The 14,558-nt window shown below is 42.7% G+C and overlaps 1 protein-coding gene across 3 annotated transcripts in view; it reads right to left on the bottom strand.

Annotated features, from left to right (window-relative positions):
* Window positions 1–14,558, bottom strand: part of LOC124619388 (zinc finger protein 160-like) — a 219,771-nt gene that overhangs the window by 28,317 nt on the left and 176,896 nt on the right. The window lies entirely within an intron of this gene.

Below are 14,558 nucleotides of genomic sequence, written 5' to 3'. Positions count from 1 at the left end.
TGCAAAACATGACAGTAATGATTGGAAACCTGTAACACTGTTGCACTAATTAATTTATTTAAAGGTGTGTAATTTGTGAAGCAACGTCTTTGGGCTAAGGCTTTAAGAACAGACATATGACATGCAACATTAGATTTACTCATGCATAAGAAACACATATTGTGTAGTACTTGGTGAATGAAACTACATCAATTCCAATCAAATGACAAATAAAATGTAACATATAAAGTATTCAACCTTTGAAATGATTTTGAAGCTGAACAGTATAACTTGCATACAAATAGCACTTAGTATATCTTTTGAATATAATATAATGGAGGGAAACATTCCACGTGGGAAAAATATATCTAAAAAGAAAGATGATGAAACTTACCAAACAAAAGCGCTGGCAGGTCGATAGACACACAAACAAACACAAACATACACACAAAATTCTAGCTTTCGCAACCAATGGTTGCCTCGTCAGGAAAGAGGGAAGGAGAAGGAAAGACAAAAGGATATGGGTTTTAAGGGAGAGGGTAAGGAGTCATTCCAATCCCGGGAGCGGAAAGACTTACCTTAGGGGGAAAAAAGGACAGGTATACACTCGCACACACACACATATCCATCCACACATACACAGACACAAGCAGACATTTGTAAAGGCAAAGAGTTTGGGCAGAGATGTCAGTCGGGGCAGATGTACAGAGGCAAAGATGAAGTTGACAGACAGGTGAGGTATGAGCGGCGGCAAATTGAAATTAGAAATTAGCGGAGATTGAGGCCTGGCGGATAGCGAGAAGAAAGGATATGCTGAAGGGCAAGTTCCCATCTCCGGAGTTCTGACAGGTTGGTGTTAGTGGGAAGTATCCAGATAACCCGGACGGTGTAACACTGTGCCAAGATGTGCTGGCCGTGCACCAAGGCATGTTTAGCCACAGGGTGATCCTCATTACCAACAAACACTGTCTGCCTGTGTCCATTCATGCGAATGGACAGTTTGTTGCTGGTCATTCCCACATAGAACGCTTCACAGTGTAGGCAGGTCAGTTGGTAAATCACGTGGGTGCTTTCACACGTGGCTCTGCCTTTGATCGTGTACACCTTCCGGGTTACAGGACTGGAATAGGTGGTGGTGGGAGGGTGCATGGGACAGGTTTTACACCGGGGGCGGTTACAGGGGTAGGAGCCAGAGGGTAGGGAAGGTGGTTTGGGGATTTCATAGGGATGAACTAAGAGGTTGCGAAGGTTAGGTGGACGGCGGAAAGACACTCTTGGTGGAGTGGGGAGGATTTCATGAAGGATGGATCTCATTTCAGGGCAGGATTTGAGGAAGTCGTATCCCTGCTGGAGAGCCACATTCAGAATCTGATCCAGTCCCGGAAAGTATCCCGTCACAAGTGGGGCACTTTTGGGGTTCTTCTGTGGAAGGTTCCGGGTTTGAGGAGATGAGGATGTGGCTCTGGTTATTTGCTTCTGTACCAGGTCGGGAGGGTAGTTACGGGATGCAAAAGCTGTTTTCAGGTTGTTGGTGTAATGGTTCAAGGATTCCGGACTGGAGCAGATTCGTTTGCCACGAAGACCAAGGCTGTAGGGAAGGGACCGTTTGATGTGGAATGGGTGGCAGCTGTCATAATGGAGGTACTGTTGCTTGTTGGTGGGTTTAATGTGGACGGACGTGTGAAGCTGGCCATTGGACAGGTGGAGGTCAACGTCAAGGAAAGTGGCATGGGATTTGGAGTAGGACCAGGTGAATCTGATGGAACCAAAGGAGTTAAGGTTGGAGAGGAAATTCTGGAGTTCTTCTTCACTGTGAGTCCAGATCACGAAAATGTCATCAATAAATCTGTACCAAACTTCGGGTTGGCAGGCCTGGGTAACCAGGAAGGCTTCCTCTAAGCGACCCATGAATAGGTTGGCATACGAGGGGGCCATCCTGGTACCCATGGCTGTTCCCTTTAATTGTTGGTATGTCTGGCCTTCAAAAGTGAAGAAGTTGTGGGTCAGGATGAAGCTGGCTAAGGTAATGAGGAAAGAGGTTTTAGGTAGGGCGGCAGGTGATCGGCGTGAAAGGAAGTGCTCCATCGCAGCGAGGCCCTGGACATGCGGAATATTTGTGTATAAGGAAGTGGCATCAATGGTTACAAGGATGGTTTCCGGGGGTAACAGACTGGGTAGGGATTCCAGGCGTTTGAGAAAGTGGTTGGTGTCTTTGATGAAGGATGGGAGACTGCATGTAATGGGTTGAAGGTGTTGATCTACGTAGGCAGAGATGCGTTCGGTGGGGGCTTGGTAACCAGCTACAATGGGACGGCCGGGATGATTGGGTTTGTGAATTTTGGGAAGAAGGTAGAAGGTAGGGGTGCGGGGTGTTGGTGGGGTCAGGAGGTTGATGGAGTTGGGTGAAAGGTTTTGTAGGGGGCCTAAGGTTCTGAGGATTCCTTGAAGCTCCGCCTGGACATCAGGAATGGGATTGCCTTGGCAAACTTTGTAAGTAGTGTTGTCTGAAAGCTGACGCAGTCCCTCAGCCACATACTCCCGACGATCAAGTACCACAGTTGTGGAACCCTTGTCCGCCGGAAGAATGACGATGGATCGGTCAGCCTTCAGATCACGGATAGCCTGGGCTTCAGCAGTGGTGATGTTGGGAGTAGGATTAAGGTTTTTTAAGAAGGATTGAGAGGCAAGGCTGGAAGTCAGAAATTCCTGGAAGGTTAGGAGAGGGTGATTTTGAGGAAGAGGAGGTGGGTCCCGCTGTGACGGAGGACGGAACTGTTCCAGGCATGGTTCAATTTGGATAGTGTCTTGGGGAATTGGATCATTAGGAGTAGGATTAGGATCATTTTTCTTCGTGGCAAAGTGATATTTCCAGCAGAGAGTACGGGTGTAGGACAGTAAATCTTTGACGAGGGCTGTTTGGTTAAATCTGGGAGTGGGGCTGAAGGTGAGGCCTTTGGATAGGACAGAGGTCTCCTAACCTTCCAGGAATTTCTGACTTCCAGCCTTGCCTCTCAATCCTTCTTAAAAAACCTTAATCCTACTCCCAACATCACCACTGCTGAAGCCCAGGCTATCCGTGATCTGAAGGCTGACCGATCCATCGTCATTCTTCCGGCGGACAAGGGTTCCACAACTGTGGTACTTGATCGTCGGGAGTATGTGGCTGAGGGACTGCGTCAGCTTTCAGACAACACTACTTACAAAGTTTGCCAAGGCAATCCCATTCCTGATGTCCAGGCGGAGCTTCAAGGAATCCTCAGAACCTTAGGCCCCCTACAAAACCTTTCACCCGACTCCATCAACCTCCTGACCCCACCAACACCCCGCACCCCTACCTTCTACCTTCTTCCCAAAATTCACAAACCCAATCATCCCGGCCGTCCCATTGTAGCTGGTTACCAAGCCCCCACCGAACGCATCTCTGCCTACGTAGATCAACACCTTCAACCCATTACATGCAGTCTCCCATCCTTCATCAAAGACACCAACCACTTTCTCAAACGCCTGGAATCCCTACCCAGTCTGTTACCCCCGGAAACCATCCTTGTAACCATTGATGCCACTTCCTTATACACAAATATTCCGCATGTCCAGGGCCTCGCTGCGATGGAGCACTTCCTTTCACGCCGATCACCTGCCGCCCTACCTAAAACCTCTTTCCTCATTACCTTAGCCAGCTTCATCCTGACCCACAACTTCTTCACTTTTGAAGGCCAGACATACCAACAATTAAAGGGAACAGCCATGGGTACCAGGATGGCCCCCTCGTATGCCAACCTATTCATGGGTCGCTTAGAGGAAGCCTTCCTGGTTACCCAGGCCTGCCAACCCGAAGTTTGGTACAGATTTATTGATGACATTTTCGTGATCTGGACTCACAGTGAAGAAGAACTCCAGAATTTCCTCTCCAACCTTAACTCCTTTGGTTCCATCAGATTCACCTGGTCCTACTCCAAATCCCATGCCACTTTCCTTGACGTTGACCTCCACCTGTCCAATGGCCAGCTTCACACGTCCGTCCACATTAAACCCACCAACAAGCAACAGTACCTCCATTATGACAGCTGCTACCCATTCCACATCAAACGGTCCCTTCCCTACAGCCTTGGTCTTCGTGGCAAACGAATCTGCTCCAGTCCGGAATCCTTGAACCATTACACCAACAACCTGAAAACAGCTTTTGCATCCCGTAACTACCCTCCCGACCTGGTACAGAAGCAAATAACCAGAGCCACATCCTCATCTCCTCAAACCCGGAACCTTCCACAGAAGAACCCCAAAAGTGCCCCACTTGTGACGGGATACTTTCCGGGACTGGATCAGACTCTGAATGTGGCTCTCCAGCAGGGATACGACTTCCTCAAATCCTGCCCTGAAATGAGATCCATCCTTCATGAAATCCTCCCCACTCCACCAAGAGTGTCTTTCCGCCGTCCACCTAACCTTCGCAACCTCTTAGTTCATCCCTATGAAATCCCCAAACCACCTTCCCTACCCTCTGGCTCCTACCCCTGTAACCGCCCCCGGTGTAAAACCTGTCCCATGCACCCTCCCACCACCACCTATTCCAGTCCTGTAACCCGGAAGGTGTACACGATCAAAGGCAGAGCCACGTGTGAAAGCACCCACGTGATTTACCAACTGACCTGCCTACACTGTGAAGCGTTCTATGTGGGAATGACCAGCAACAAACTGTCCATTCGCATGAATGGACACAGGCAGACAGTGTTTGTTGGTAATGAGGATCACCCTGTGGCTAAACATGCCTTGGTGCACGGCCAGCACATCTTGGCACAGTGTTACACCGTCCGGGTTATCTGGATACTTCCCACTAACACCAACCTGTCAGAACTCCGGAGATGGGAACTTGCCCTTCAGCATATCCTTTCTTCTCGCTATCCGCCAGGCCTCAATCTCCGCTAATTTCTAATTTCAATTTGCCGCCGCTCATACCTCACCTGTCTGTCAACTTCATCTTTGCCTCTGTACATCTGCCCCGACTGACATCTCTGCCCAAACTCTTTGCCTTTACAAATGTCTGCTTGTGTCTGTGTATGTGTGGATGGATATGTGTGTGTGTGCGAGTGTATACCTGTCCTTTTTTCCCCCTAAGGTAAGTCTTTCCGCTCCCGGGATTGGAATGACTCCTTACCCTCTCCCTTAAAACCCATATCCTTTTGTCTTTCCTTCTCCTTCCCTCTTTCCTGACGAGGCAACCATTGGTTGCGAAAGCTAGAATTTTGTGTGTATGTTTGTGTTTGTTTGTGTGTCTATCGACCTGCCAGCGCTTTTGTTTGGTAAGTTTCATCATCTTTCTTTTTAGATATATTAGTATATCTTTTGTTTCATACAGTCTAAAGCACAAAAAGTTGTGCAAATGTAAAATCCACAAAAGATCAAAAGCTGAGTATAATATTAATCTCTATATTAAAAGGAAATGTCATGGCTGGTTCACTGACTCAGTCCAGCACAGCCCAAACTGCCAAGGAAAGAAACTTGAAGTCTGGAGAGGTCATTGTTCTTATACAGCAGGCATCAGTAAGAAGAGATTTTTGGAAATTCCGGAAATAGGGATTAACAGTTTTTTGAAAATATGTTGCTATTAAGGCAATTTTGAATCTTGCACTATGAAAATTGGCATTTGCTCTCTCAGCTGGATATAAAAAAAGATTTGTTGCAGCATATTTGGAAATTCAGTTCCTAAGGAGATAAAATAGTGGGTGAAACTGTTTTTTATCATTATTAAAGAACTACTAAAGCATTTTTAAAGTTACATATATGAAAATTCGTATTTGACTTCTCGGTTTGGAAATTCATCCTCCAGGGGGGTGAAAGAGCGAATGAAAATATTTTGATACATAAAAACTTTTTCAAAAGCTAAATCTGTGAAAACTGGTGTTTGACTTCTTGGTTAGAAATAAAGAACTACATGTTAGGGGATGAAAGTTTCTCTGTAAATACCACCACAGGAAATCAAGAGGCAGGATTAACAAAAACTTCTGACCTCAGCTACCAGAATCACCGTTTGGTCAATCATACATTTGGAAGAGACCATGCTTCTATGGCCTTAATTAGCTTCAAAAGGTTACAAGGTGTTACAATTTGTGAAATAAGTCAAAGAAAGCTATTTAACTGCTTGCATAGTGTGCAGATGTATAGACGAGCAACGAGTAGCGACAGGAATATTTCACGACAACTATAACATAAATAAGTGGTTTTTGGTGAAATAATGTGAAACAGGAGATTTTTACAAGATATCCCAAAATTTGCAATTCTGTCTTGAAAAATGTTATAAATGCGAGGTCGGCAGTTTACTAATATTCGTAAGTGATAGCTATTGAATGTTAAAATATTATTTTGATTTATAATCTCCGCAAGACTGAGGGTCATGTATAATCTTAAGCTGGCAATTCACTTTCCACATAACAAATATTGACAGGAACATGAAAACAGCATTGAAATCAGCAAGAATATCACTGAATTTGGCATAAAACCATATAATTTAGCAAAAACAATAGTGAATAATAAATTTAATTTGGCAACAAAATAACATAAAGTTTGGCAAATGATAACACCAATTTCTTAAAATGTAACTACAGACTCAGAAAAAAATTATACTGAATATGGCAAAAAAACAGCAATTTTGTCAAAAAGATCACACTGATATTTCATGAATGGGATTTTTACTCTGCAGTGGAGTGCGCGCTGGTATGAAACTTCCTGGCAGACTGAAACTGTGTGCTGGATCGAGACTCAAACTAAGGACCTTTGCCTTTCGTGGGCAAGTGCCCTACCAAAGCACGACTCATGACACGTCTTCACAGCTTTAATTCTGTCAGTACCTCGTCTCCAAACTTCACAGAAGCTCTTCTGCGAACCTTGCAGAACTAGCACTCCTGGAAAAAAGGATATTGTGGCCACCTGGCTTAGCCACAGCCTTGGGGATGTTTCAAGAATGTTATTTTCACTCCGCTGTAATTAGAGATTCCTGCATTTAGCAAAAGATGCATCAATCGATAATATATAAAAATATGTCACCTAGGACCCTTAATCAAATGAGATAAAGCAGAACAGGATGCGACACACAACAATTAAAAAATCGCATTAAACTGAGGCTGAGTGATGAAAAACAAGCACATCTTGTGGGGCAAATGATGAATTTACGTAATTCTGAGGAATTGGTGCTGGAAGTCAGATTCTAACTTATTCTCATGGTGAAATAGGTGCTAACTTAATGCCTTGTATGCTGAGGAATGTGTTCTGCTAAAAGATTTTTTTGTGTTGAAAGTGTAGGAAACCAGCCTGTGCCTATTCAGCTCTACTTAAGATTTGTGTCTGAAATTTAAAAAAGGAATAGGGATTGCGGCCACTATATGATTCACACAAGCAGCTCTCCATTTGATGAAGTAAACCTGAGCAGTGAAGAGAAGATAGGAGGATAAGTTCTCTTAGAGAAAATTAGAAGTATAAGAACATGGCTCAGACATTTGTTGCTAGTGAGTCCTGGGTTCAGGTTCAACAAAGATGTCACAGAGATTTGAAAGCCAACAAAAATCTGCTTTCAATGATGATAGCAGTTTAAACTGAAACTCATTTCATTTCAAGGAACAGTTTCGTATAATGAAATTTTAGAGGTCCAGGCCACCTTTAACTTTAAAAAGCAGAGGTCAGTATTTTTTCACAGGAGCAAAATATATTCGGTGCCCTTAATCTGTCGGAGATAACTAATTTTTTCCTTTTTCTTCTTCTTCTGAAGACAGGGCCAACATATGGCACACTGGCAAATTACGGTTTTTCGATTCTCTCTCTCTTTTCCAGTCTCATCCCTTCCACAAGCAATCAGCCAATCTTAATACTCATACCTACATCTACATCCATATCCATATTCTGCAAACCACCATGAAGTGCATGGGAGGGGTACATCCCATTGTACCAGTTATTAGGGCTCAAGGTTTCTTCATTCACGTACAGAGTGCAGGAAGAATGATTGATTGAATGCCTTTGGGCTTGTTGTGATCAGTCTAATCTTGTCCTCACAATCCCTATGTGAGCGGTATGTAGGGTGTTGTAGTATAATCCTAGTCATCGCTTAAAGCAAGTTCTCAAAACTTTGTTAGTAGACTTTCTCAGGATAGTTTACCTCTACCTTGAAGAGTCTGTCAGTTTAGTTTCTTCAGCATCTTTGTGATCACTCTCCCATGGGTCAAACAAACCTGTGACCATTCGTGCTGCCCTTCTTTGTATATGTTCCATAGCATCCATTAGTCCTACTTCATACAGGTCCCACACAACTGAGCAATATTCTAGAATGGGTCACACGAGTAATTTGTAAACGATCTCCTTTGTAGACTAATTGCACTTCCCCAGTATTCTACCACTAAATTAAAGTCTACCACCTAATTTATCCTACCCCCATGAACCATGGACCTTGCCATTGGTGGGGAGGCTTGCGTGCCTCAGCGATACAGATGGCCATACCGTAGGTGCAACCACAACAGAGGGGTACCTGTTGAGAGGCCAGACAAACGTGTGGCTCCTGAAGAGCGGCAGCAGGCTTTTCAGTAGTCGCAGGGGCAACAGTCTGGATGATTGACTGATCTGGCCTTGTAACACTAACCAAAACGATCTTACTGTGCTGGTACTGCAAATGGCTGAAAGCAAGGGGAAACTGCAGCCGTAATTTTCCCCGAGGGCATGCAGCTTTACTGTATGGTTAAATGATGATGGCATCCTCTTGGGTAAAATATTCTGGAGGTAAAATAGTCCCCTATTCAGATCTCCGGGCGGGGACTACTCAGGAGGACGTCGTTATCAGGAGAAAGGAAAGTGGCGTTCTACGGATCGGAGCTTGGAATGTCAGATCCCTTAATCGGGCAGGTAGGTTAGAAAATTTAAAAAGGAAAATGGATAGGTTGAAGTTAGATATAGTGGGAATTAGTGAAGTTCGGTGGCAGGAGGAACACGACTTTTGGTCAGGTGAATACAAGGTTATAAATACAAAATCAAATAGGGGTAATGCAGGAGTAGGTTTAATAATGAATAAAAAAATAGGAGTGCGGGTAAGCTACTACCAACAGAATAGTGAATGCATTATTGTGGCCAAGATAGACACAAAGCCCATGCCTACTACAGTAGTACAAGTTTATATGCCAACTACCTCTGCAGATGATGAAGAAATTGATGAAATGTATGATGAGATAAAAAAATTATTCAGGTAGTGAAGGGAGATGAAAATTTAATAGTCATGGGTGACTGGAATTCGAGAGTAGGAAAAGGGAGAGAAGGAAACATAGTGGGTGAATATGGATTGCGGGAGAGAAATGAAAGAGGAAGCCGTCTGGTAGAATTTTGCACAGAGCATAACTTAATCATAGCTAACACTTGGTTCAAGAATCATAAAAGAAGGTTGTATACATGGAAGAATCCTGGAGATACTAGAAGGTATCAGATAGATTATATAATGGTAAGACAGAGATTTAGGAACCAGGTTTTAAATTGTAAGACATTTACCGGGGCAGATGTGGACTCTGACCACAATCTATTGGTTATGAACTGTAGATTAAAACTGAAGAAACTGCAAAAAGGTGGGAATTTAAGGAGATGGGACCTGGATAAACTGACTAAACCAGAGGTTGTACAGAGTTTCAGGGAGAGCATAAGGGAACAATTGACAGGAATGGGGGAAAGAAATGCAGTAGTAGAAGAATGGGTAGCTCTGAGGGATGAAGTAGTGAAGGCAGCAGAGGATCAAGTAGGTAAAAAGACGAGGGCTAGTAGAAATCCTTGGGTAACAGAAGAAATACTGAATTTAAATGATGAAAGGAGAAAATATAAAAACGCAGTAAATGAAGCAGGCAAAATCGAATACAAACATCTCAAAAATGAGATCGACAGGAAGTGCAAAATGGCTAAGCAGGGATGGCTAGAGGACAAATGTAAGGATGTAGACGCTTATCTCAGTAGGGGTAAGATAGATACTGCCTACAGGAAAATTAAAGAGACCTTTGGAGAAAGAGAGCCACTTGTATGAATATCAAGAGCTCAGATGGCAACCCAGTTCTAAGCAAAGAAGGAAAAGCAGAAAGGTGGAAGGAGTATATAGAGGGTCTATACAAGGGCGATGTACTTGAGGACAATATTATGGAAATGGAAGAGGATGTAGATCAAGATGAAATGGGAGATACGATACTGCGTGAAGAAGTTGACAGAGCACTGAAAGACCTGAGTCGAAACAAGGCCCCGGGAGTAGACAACATTCCATTGGAACTACTGACGGCCTTGGGAGAGCCAGTCCTGACTAAACTCTACCATCTGGTGAGCAAGATGTATGAGACAGGCGAAAACCCCTCAGACTCCAAGAACAATATAATAATTCCAATCTCAAAGAAATCAGGTGTTGACAGATGTGAAAATTACCGAACTATCAGTTTAATAAGTCACAGCTGCAAAATACTAACGCGAATTCTTTACAGATGAATGGAAAAACTGGTAGAAGCCGACCTCGGTGAAGATCAGTTTGGATTCCGCAGAAATGTTGGAACATGTGAGGCAATACTGACCCTATGACTTATCTTAGAAAATAGATTAAGGAAAGGCAAACCTATGTTTCTAGCATTTGCAGACTTAGAGAAAGCTTTTGAAAATGTTGACTGGAATACTCTCTTTCAAATTCTAAAGGTGGCAGGGGTAAAATACAGGGAGCGAAAGGCTATTTACAATTTGTACAGAAACCAGATGGCAGTTATAAGAGTTGAGGGGCATGAAAGGGAAGCAGTGGTTGGGAAGGGAGTGAGACAGGGTTGTAGCCTGTCCTTCATGTTATGCAATCTGTATATTGAACAAACAGTAAAGGAAACAAAAGAAAAATTCAGAGTAGGTATTAAAGTCCATGGAGAAGAAATGAAAAAGTCGAGGTTCGCCAATGACATTGTAATTCTGTCAGAGACAGCAAAGGACTTGGAAGAGCAGTTGAACGGAATGGACAGTGTCTTGAAAGAAGGATATAAGATGAACATCAACAAAAGCAAAACGAGGATAATGGAATCTAGTCGAATTAAGTCGGGTGACGCTGAGGGAATTAGATTAGGAAATGAGACACTTAAAGTAGTAAAGGAGTTTTGCTATTTGGGGAGCAAAATAACTGATGATGGTCGAAGTAGAGAGGATATAAAATGTAGACTGGCAATGGCAAGGAAAGTGTTTCTGAAGAAGATAAATTTGTTAACATCGAGTATAGATTTAAGTGTTAGGAAGTCATTTCTGAAAGTATTTGTATGGAGTGTAGCCATGTATGGAAGTGAAACATGGACGATAAATAGTTTGGACAAGAAGAGAATAGAAGATTTTGAAATGTGGTGCTACAGAAGAATGTTGAAGATTAGGTGGGTAGATCACATAACTAATGAGGAACTATTGAATAGAATTGGGGAGAAGAGGAGTTTGTGGCACAACTTGACAAGAAGAAGGGACCAGTTGGTAGGACATGTTCTGAGGCATCAAGGGATCACAAAGTTAGCATTGGAGGGCAGCGTGGAGGGTAAAAATCGTAGAGGGAGACCAAGAGATGAATACACTAAGCAGATTCAGAAGGATGTAGGTTGCAGTAAGTACTGGGAGATGAAGAAGCTTGCACAGGATAGAGTAGCATGGAGAGCTGCATCAAACCAGTCTCAGGACTGAAGATGATAACAACAACAACAACAACAACAACAACAACAACCTAATTTACCCACAACTGAGCCTATGTGATCATTTCATTTAGTACCCTAACAAAGTGTCACACCCAGGTAGTTGTATGAGTTGACCGATTCCAACTGTGACTCATTGCTATTATAATCATAGGAGACACCATTTTTTCATTTTATGAATTGCACAACTTTACACTTCTGAAAATTTAAAGCAAGTTGCCAATCTTCGTACCACTTTGAAATACGCTTCTTTTAGACAGTACTTCACACATAATAGACAACTACACCACCAGCAAAAAGAAAACATTTTCTTATCCTTGCAGAAAAAGAGCAGGAAGAATGGAACAAACACAAACTTTGAAGCTAATATTAACAATAGAAAGTTCAAATACATTAGAAACACGTCACCTGTACCGTCGCCAAGACGATACACCAAATCACCACTCCTGGACTGCGCCTAATGGTTTGAGGAACACTCCTCCCATGAGAGAGGGAGGGAAGGAGAGAGGGGGGAGAAGGAGGGGGGAGGGGAGGGAGGAAGGGAGAGGGGAGGGGACGGGAGAGGGGGGTGAGAGAGAGAGAGAGAGAGAGAGAGAGAGAGAGAGAGATTCTCTATGTGACATCTCAACATTTCTTATACATTACTTTCTTACTGGGACGACAACGGCAAAGTTAGTTAACAAGAAAAATAGTTGTACATTTACTTCCATTCACACTAAATCTTTGATAACAAAAAAATAAGAAATGGAAGAATGGAGAAAGCGAGAAGCATTATATATAAAATCTACAAAAATAATGATTTCAGCAGATGGATCTCTACATGTAAATTCTCAGTTTACCTTATAAAATAATTTGTTTCTGGTTGACTGCAAGCTGCTTTGGAAAGACTGAAGACATACAAGTATTTAAATAATCATTAAAACTCTTAACAGGAAATTAGCTACCTTTCGTAAAAAAAAATTTTTTTTGTTTTTAATAATGAAGGGTGGTTAACTTCGCCATGATTTGACAATTCAGTGGCTTAGATTCGCTTGCTGGAATGGTTAAGTATGAGATGAACAACTGGATGAAAGTAAGGAAATTGTGTCAACTTTGATTTTGTAATTAGCACCTCCTTCTCGTATTTTTACTGGTAGATTATACTGCTAACTTTTAAAAACCATAGCCATCTTAATCTGGCGAAATCACAATCTCAGTTTTCATTTCAGTCATTATTTCTAGAATTTCTGCCAAATGACATCATTTTATGTTTTAAATTCATTAATGCAGATTTTTAAGCACATCTAAGAGAAGTCGGATCAAGGATTTATTTTTTCTACACATATAGGAGAAAACAGCAAAAATACACAAGACAGTGAAGAGGGTGAAATATAGTACAGCCGGAATGGAATCTGTTAGGATTTAAGATGACGAGAAAAAGGGCAGGAAGAATGGAACAAACACAAACTTTGAAGCTAATATTCACAATAAAAACTTCAAATAAATTAGACACATAGCATGTGCACATTAACAACAGCAACAAAGTAGCTGCTGAATTGGACAAGGAGCACTCCAGATGCAACAGTGTATGGAGCAGTTCTTCTTGTCAGATAACTGTTATGTCTTCACACATATGCAAGACACTTAGTATCAGTGCACAGAACACTCAATCTCTGAGACAGCATGAGACAGCAGCCACTGGGATTTTCACTTGTTACTGTGTCAAGAGTCCACGGTGAGAATTCTTGTTAAGTGAAAACCACCATCACAAGAATCAACTGGGCACGTTAAGACGTTTTGATCTCCGAGTTCACCAGTGACTACCATGCAATGGGCCACAGTTGTGTAAACAGTGCTGGACAAGAACAATCAGTGAGCAAATCATACCAACCAAAATCATCACTCTCAGAGGTACAGAAGTCACAACACAACGCACAAAAATTAGCATAGGCACAGGAACAAAGCTAATGGGCATTCTTAACTATGTACAAGAATCACCTGGAATTCTGAGCAGGAGGGAGAGGTCTTCTCATGTGTGGGATGAAGTACTCTGTCCTTATCTCTCAATGACAAAGAATAAAGAAATCTAGTTTTCAATAATGTAATCTGTGCCTCCAACTACAACAACAGACGTCACCTCTACCCTCAGCATGATACACCACTCCATTACTCCTGGACTGTGTGTGCCTAATGGTTTAAGGAACATTCCTCCCATGAAGATGCTCTCGTAGAAGGAAACCCCCTCCACCCCAAAGGACGCTTGACTTAAAACCTATTGAGCACATCTGGGATCCCAAGACATGCATGATTTGGACACAGCTCTGAGCAATCTCAATGAGGTGTGGGTGCCGCTGCACAGTTATGAATCACGACGATTCTCTCATGGTTTTAGAATCATGTGGGGTCCTCCAAGACATAACACTTCATTGCTGTAATTGGAGCATAAGTAGTTGCTACACAGAACTAGCTAGGTGTCTCTAATTCAATTGCTCTTATGTACAGAAGAGATTGTACTTAAAAAATTAGAAATTAACTGAGGAATTATGCAGAGGAAACATACAAACAGCAGCAACAGTCAAGCACAAGAAGGAACACTGACAACAAGAAGAGTAACAGAAGTAAAAGATGCCGGAACAGGGAGGAGGACTTAAAAAAACCACAGGGAGAACATACAGAGAGCAAGAAGAGGTAAAAAGGCAACATTAGAAAACTAAAGGCAAGTAAATGATGCAAAAACTTGTTCCAATAATGAGCACTTTGTTCACTGCAAAAAAATCAGTACTGGCATAAGATACACAAGAACGGAAGGAACAGAAAGATCCTCTCTCTCTCTCTCTCTCTCTCTCTCTTTCCACACTTCCTTCTGAGCCATCCCCCCCCCCCCCCCTCCCGTACAGCCTCCCAATGCCGCAC

This window comes from Schistocerca americana, chromosome 6, assembly GCF_021461395.2.
Source record: "Schistocerca americana isolate TAMUIC-IGC-003095 chromosome 6, iqSchAmer2.1, whole genome shotgun sequence".
Classification (NCBI taxonomy): Eukaryota; Metazoa; Arthropoda; class Insecta; order Orthoptera; family Acrididae; genus Schistocerca; species Schistocerca americana.
Note: the sequence above shows the minus strand (reverse complement) of the source record. Positions and strands in the feature narration are given on the sequence as shown.